This window comes from Eriocheir sinensis, chromosome 35 (assembly GCF_024679095.1).
Source record: "Eriocheir sinensis breed Jianghai 21 chromosome 35, ASM2467909v1, whole genome shotgun sequence".
NCBI lineage: Eukaryota > Metazoa > Arthropoda > Malacostraca > Decapoda > Varunidae > Eriocheir > Eriocheir sinensis.
In genome coordinates this window covers 13,418,729-13,426,228 of record NC_066543.1, presented here as the reverse complement: position 1 = coordinate 13,426,228, position 7,500 = coordinate 13,418,729, and the positions used below count along the sequence as shown (strand labels likewise).

The 7,500-nt window shown below is 43.9% G+C and overlaps 1 protein-coding gene across 3 annotated transcripts in view; it reads left to right on the top strand.

The window, feature by feature from the left end:
* LOC127007437 (CUE domain-containing protein 1-like) overlaps positions 1 to 7,500 on the top strand; it is a 17,014-nt gene that overhangs the window by 734 nt on the left and 8,780 nt on the right. The gene's annotated exons all lie outside the window — the stretch shown is intronic.

The following is a 7,500-nucleotide window of genomic DNA, read 5'->3' as shown; positions in this document are numbered from 1 at the left end:
GCTTTGCCTATGGAAGTGTCTTGTTGTGGCGGTGATGGTGATGAAAACAAAGAATGGATATTATTAGCCATTCTTGTTGGCGATGGACGTAATAATGGTGATGTGAAAGATATGGCAATGTCTGGTAGTGTTGGTGTTATTACTGTTGCGACTGTTAAGTGTGTGTGTGTGTGTGTGTGTGTGTGTGTAGTTTGGATGTGTGATGCGTGTGGGGGAGGTGAGGGTACAAGAAAGGACAGCCCAGCAGGATAGGAAGAGAGGTACAGGAAGGACGTCTCTCTCTCTCTCTCTCTCTCTCTCTCTCTCTCTCACACACACACACACACACACACACACGATCTATCACCGGGCTCGTAACCCCGAACACCCCCACCCCCACATACATACAGTGGCAGCCACGGCACCTGCGTCCCAGTTCTGCGATGGTTTGATAGGTGTCACTTGAGAAGGTGATAAGCTGGCCAGTGGATTGGCTGCCGTTTGATAATGAAGTATGGGCTCGAGTACATGGGAAAAAGTCGTTGAGATATATATATATATATATATATATATATATATATATATATATATATATATATATATATATATATATATATATATATAGATAGATATATATATATATAGATATATATATATATATATATATATATATATATATACTTAAAATATGACCATTAGCCTTCACTTGCTGAGATACGTCCAACATTTATTACATTAATCAAGGTAGTTCTGATTTTCACTTTCGTTTAAGTGCTACGTAGTGTTTACTTAGTGACACCATACATCATTTGTTTTTTCCTCGTGGTGTATCGCTTCCTTACTTCTTTCTATCCTTTTCTTAACTCATGCTGTGGGCTGTTTCTCCTGGGGTCGCCTACATTTTGATACACCAGAAAACTGCTCTGCATAGCGAAAATAAAAAAAAGTTACACGGTTTAGTTTTATCATCTTTATGCACGCCATGCAACAATCTGCAAGTCTGCGGGTGTTCTGGCTTCCTCGTAAAGAAGAACAAACGAGAACTACGAGGACACGAGAATACCTCCCGCAGCACAACGATTAATTAGTTGTGGTCTGCCTACTTCCCGCTTTGCTTCCAAGTAGGTTTGATTGGCAAGCTATTATTCACAACATCGTTTTAGCATTGCGTTCTATTGCAGCTTTCAGTTAGGCCCTATATACTTCTTGTTTTGTGTTTTCCTTCATCTCTAATGGGTTCTCGAGGTTAACTTTCTCCACCGCTATTGATTCCGTAGTCATTTGGATACTACAATGAGATCTCCTCTCTCTCACTTGTCCTTTAGTATGGACAGTCTTAATATATCGACCTTCTTTACTTCATGAGCCAGTTGACCCAAGCTGGGGGTACTGTAATCTTTCATGCCTTGTTGCGTTTCTGCAGATGAAGTAATCATGCTGCTGTCTTGACATATCATAGCACTGACGCTGTTATCTCACATCGTTTTATCTTCTGAAATACATATAGGCCTACAGAAAAAAATCCATGGTACCACGAATGCGCTTTGCCTCTATCAATTATCGGTTGATTAATTCACCGTGACCAGTTCCCTGATTCACCCAAAACGTAACCAAAACTAATAAAGGCTAATGAGGTAGAGTGGACGAGGGTGGGGTGGTGGTGGGGGGGGGGAGAAACAGAACGGTACTGACTGGATAATCATAAATATTAAATTCTTCCTGTAAGTGGCGCCATTGGAACTCTGAAGAAGGCTAAGCGATGAGAGCCTCACCAACTATCTCCACTCTCTCCTCTGTTATGCCCTGGTCTGGTGCGTCACAGCCCGATTAGGTATTAAGTGAGTCTGAAGGGGTATGAAGGGGGAACCGAGGCAGGGGAAAGGGGAAGAGCGGTGCAAGAGGGTCAGGTCAATAAAGGAATAAAGCAGACAACGACGAGATTGCGTGAGAGAGAGAGAGAGAGAGAGACTTACAAACAGCGTCCACGTTGCTTTTTGGCGAGATGGTTTGAAGTAGCTACACCTCAATTCGTTCACTTTTTCCTGTCCTTTTTTTTTTATTTCTCTCTCTCTCTCTCTCTCTCTCTCTCTCTCTCTCTCTCTCTCTCTCTCTCTCTCTCTCTCTCTCTCTCGTCTACAAGTGTCAGGGGTTGATGACCAATGTCCGTCTTTATCAGGAGTAGGTCAAGCCCAGGCGCACCATCTCCCATAAGATAACACGCAGCCTACAGTACGTCCGGATGTCTCTCTGTATCTACCCCTTCAAGTGGAATTACCCCCAAACCTCTCTCTCTGTCTCTGTTTCTCTCTCTCTCTCTCTCTCTCTCTCTCTCTCTCTCTCTCTCTCTCTCTCTCTCTCTCTCTCTCTCTCTCTCTCTCTCTCTCTATCTATATCTATATCTATATATCTATATCTATATATATATATATATATATATATATATATATATATATATATATATATATATATATATATATATATATATATATGACACACACACACACACACACACAGAAACGTCCTCTCTTCACCTTCAAGCAAGTTGCGAAACTCCTCGTAATGCATTAAAGGTATAAAGGGACACGTTCAGAATAAGCACCTCAATAATCCATTTGTTTACTTTATCGATCGAGGTAAAGTAAAGCATAATTATCATGACAAGTTGAAGTCGATGGCCTATTAAGTGAAGTAAGGGATGCATCAGTCAGAGGAAGGAAGAGAGAGAAAGGAAAGGAGGGAGAGAGGAGTGGTGTCACGTATGAAGTAAATAATTTAAACAGTAGGTACAGATCGATTGTTTGCCATTTGAGTAAGACAAGACAAGCCTGGTATACGCAATTTGGTTATCTCGGCGTGTTTCTGTCTTATTTACATGACGCTGCGTGCTGCGTCGCTTTTTTTTTTGCTCCTTGGCGTGTCTACCAAAAAGAGGTACGCAGAGAGAGAGAGAGAGAGAGAGAGAGAGAGAGAGAGAGAGAGAGAGAGAGAGAGAGAGAGAGAGAGATGAAGAGGCATGAGGCAACCATAGAGGAAGAGTAGCGTGGCCTTGCACAAGAACCTATTTTGCGAGGCGAAGGTGGGCCGTGGTCGCGGAGGGAATAATGACGTTGGGGCATGGAGGGCAGAGGTGTGTTGCAGTGGCAGTGAGTCATGGGTGTTGAGCATGTGTTAGTCTCTACGGGGGTGATAGGATAGATAGCACGGGGGCGAGTGAGGATAGTGGATAGGCGGGTGTTTCGTTGTGTTTTAAGTTGTGGATGTTGAACCTGAGTATAATAAGAGCCATTTCACAGTCCAACACAGTGGGTTTGTTATCGCCCGAAGCAAACTATTCAATCTTCTACAAACTTATAAAGGTTAGGTTCTCGGTACAACACCAGCAGATACCCAAGAGATTTCCCGTAGTAGGGTTTCCTCACAAAACACTACACAATAAATTTTCGAAGTCCTTAGTATTGGTTTAGACCAGAGGTTCTCAAACTGGGTGCCACGGCACCCTGGGGTGTCACGGACAGTGCCTAGGGGTGCCACAAGATAATCGTGAATTTAGAATCATGCCTTTTTTTCTTCTTTTGATGTTAGTCTGCATTTATAACTCAAGTTAATCTAATTCTACTGATGAGTTCTATGTCTGGGCATGTACTGTACCGTATGTTAATTTTGGTTTGAGTATGGATAATAATTTTAATTCATCAATTAAAGTAATTTAAACAGATACAATTGTGTATAACAAGTTAATTCATGTGAGGAGGGGGTGTGTGTGAAAAAGGGGTGCCACAAAAGGGTTTATATAAGTTCAGGGTGCCATCACTGAAAAAAATTGAGAACCACTGGTTTAGACTTTAGAAGCTTACCAACCCATCATGGCGAACTGTGAAAGTGGCCCTATTAAGAGTCTGTCAATGAATGGTGATGAAATAAATAGCACTGGGGTGGAAAATGAGTTATGGATGAGTGTTTATTTCACTGTTATCAATATATGGTTGTGTGTCGTTGTGAGTCTGTGGATGGGGCGGTGATAGGGGACGGAGAACAAGGGGAGAAAGGCGAGAGAGGTAAATAAGTGGTGATGGTTAGAATGTGTTAGTAGTCAGTAGTACATCTGATTATTTAGATAGATGGTGATGCAAAGGTGTGTGTATGTGTGTAAAAGGGTTAATTTATTATGGTGGTGTGGTTGGTGATGGTGGTGCTGTATTAATATGAATGACTAGAGACAGTGACGGATCCAGGATTCCATTTCGGGGGTGGCTAGGGATATGGCGTCACCCCCCGCCCTTTCCTCGAATAATCTCTTTCTTTGTGGTTGCTATAGAGACATTTTTTTTTTTTACAACAAAGGAGACGGCTCAAGGGCAACAAAAAGTGGGAAAAAAGCCCGTTACCCGCCGCTCCCATAACAGATAAGAGTAAAGAATAGCCAAAAGAGAGGTCAATTTCCGGTGGAGAGATGTCTTGATACACTCTTCTTGAAAGAGGTCAAGTCATAGGCAGGAGGAAATACAGCTGAAGGAAGGCTGTTCCAGAGTTTACCAGTGTAGGTGATGAAAAAATGGAGATGCTGGTTAACTCTTTCATAAGGGGTTCGGACAGTATAGGGATGAGCATGAGTAAAAAGTCGTGTGCAGTGGGGCCGCGGGAGGGGGGAAGGCATGCAATTAGCAAGTTCAGAAGAGCAGTCGGCATGAAAATATCTAGAGAATATAGAAAGAGATGCAACATGGCGGCGGAATTTAAGAGGTAGAAGACTATCAGTAAGAGGAGGAGAGCTGATGAGACGAAGAGCCTTAGACTCCACTCTGTCCAGAAGAGCTGTGTGAGTGGAGCCCCCACACACGTGAGATCCATACTCCATACGAGGGCGGACAAGGCCCTTATAATTGTAAAGCATCTGTGCGGGGGAGAAGAACTGGCGGAGACGATACAGAACTCCCAACCTCGAAGAAGCTGATTTAGTGAGAGAGGAGATGTGAAGTTTCCAGTTGAGATTTTGAGCTAAGGATAGACCGAGGATGTTTAGTGTTGAAGAAGGTGACAGCTGAGTGTTATCGAAGAATAGGGGATAGGTGTTTGAAAGATTGTGTCGAGATGATTGGTGGAGAAATTGGGTTTTTGAGGCATTGAAGGATACAAGGTTCCTTTTATCCCAATCGGATTTTGATAGTAAGGTCTGAGGTTAAGCGTTCTGCAGCCTCCAGTCTGGAGTCTTGTAATTCCTGTTGAGAGGGTCTTCTGTTGAAAGAAGTTGAATAATGCAGAGTGGAGTCGTCAGCGTATGAGTGGATAGGACAGTTTGTTATGGAAAGATCATTGATGAATAACAGGAAGAGAGTGGGTGATAGGACAGAGCCCTGTGGAACACTATTGTTGATAGGTTTAGGGGAAGAACAGTGACCCTCCACCACAGTGGAGATAGAACGGCCGGAAAGGAAACTGGAGATAAAAGAACAGAGAGAGGGATAGAATCCGAAAGAGGGCAGCTTAGAAAGCAAAAGATTTGTGCCAGACTCTATCGAAAGCTTTCGATATGTCTAGCGCAACTGAGAAAGTTTCACCGAAACGACTAAGAGAGGATGACCAAGAGTCAGTTAAGAGAGCAAGAAGATCGCCAGTAGAACGCCCCTTGCGGAACCCATACTGGCGATCAGATAGAAGGTCAGAAGTGGATAGGTGCTTTTGAATCTTCCTGTTAAGGATTGATTCAAAAGCTTTAGATAGACAGGAAAGTAAAGCTATAGGGCGGTAGTTTAAAGGATTGGAGCGGTCACCCTTCTTAGGCACAGGCTGTATGAAGGCGTACTTCCAGCAGGAAGGAAAGGTAGATGTTGACAGGCAGAGACGAAAGAGTTTGACCAGGCAGGGTGTTAGCACGGAGGCACAGTTTTTAAGGACAATAGGAGGCACTCCATCAGGTCCATAAGCCTTCTGAGAGTTGAGGCCAGAGAGGGCATAGAAAACATCATTTTGAAGAATCTTAATAACAGGCATAAAGGAGTCAGAGGGGGGACGAGTAGGAGGAATATGCCCAGAATCGTCCAGAGAGGAGTTGTTACAGTACATCGGACTGATTTCTGACTTGGAACCCATTTCCACCCATTTCCACCACTCACCCATTTCCACCACCACCCATTTCCAGTTTTTTAAGAGTCGTCAGAGAACCTCTGCTCCGTGTCCGAAAGATTATGAAAACTGTGTCAGCACTTCGTAGCGCGACTGTACATTGCATCCACACCACCACCTCCACCATGTAAACACAGAAATGGCGGGATCTTGTGCCTTTAAATTTTATTTTGTCTTCTCGTTTCGTCATAATTGAGTGTCTTTCCACATTCAGTACCTTACTTGCACACTCCGGCCACATTCAGGAACAGTATTCACCATGAAATAAGCACGAAAAATAACATCAGACATGCAAAAAATCGAAAAAGTCACCTCAAAATTCACCGCAGCTGAAATTTCGGGGTGGGGGGGGGGGTGAGCCCCCCCCCCTTGTATCCGCCACTGACTATAGAAATTCGTAGTTGTTGAAGTAATAATAATCATGTCAGAGGTAATAATAGTAGCAGTATTGGTAAAGGTAGCGATGATGATAATAGGGATGGTGATGTCAGTAATAAGGAACCGCTCGTGGATGCACTATAGGCTACATAACTGCACCACATCCACGGCCTTCGACTCCACCGGGAAGCATCTGGTGGTGGGGCTCTAGTGGTTTGGGTGGTGCGGAGTGTTGGGTGGAGGGGAGAGGGTGGCGGAGGGGCAGGAGGTAGGTTGCGGAAGAACTCTCCAAGGATACAAAACTAAAGAAGAAACTTATGATGCGCGGTGAGAGAGAGAGAGAGAGAGAGAGAGAGAGAGAGAGAGAGAGAGAGGCAAAGTGTGGGATTTTTTTATAAATTCATTTTTTATGCCTCACCTCGTAATGCCAGTGTAGGGTTACTTGAGACAGCTGCATAATGTTCTACCTTTCCAATACTTAGTGTGGCACAGCTAAATTGAACATCTGTATGGTGCTTCTCGGTGAAGTGGTGTATAAGTGCATAATGTGCACTTCCGTTATAGCCTGCTGGTGTAGTTCCTCGCTGAGACAGCTGCATCATGTACCCTCACTTAGTAATAGAAACCTTGTGAAGGTAACCTGTGGTAACCCGGATGTCACTGACCCTGTGTCCCGGGTTATGGGTTATTACCCAGCACAGGCTCAAGGGCTGAGATGATGGGAATCAGTGTGTTATCGCACCGCGGAGTATAGCATATACCCCCTACCTTACCTTACTTTACGCAGCTGCACAATACTCCGGCTTACTGCTTATCGGTGAGGTGGTACACAGGTGCATAGTGTGTCCCAGTGCAGTAGTGCAGTGTTTGCTCGTTACGAAACAGACATTTGATCAAGGTCACCACTGAAGGCAGGAAGACCACTGCACCACAGTGACCACACAGATATTTGTATGTCACTTTAACGGCCATCAACTCTCACACTCAAACCCAACTCGTTCATCATCTCGGAAATATAATTCT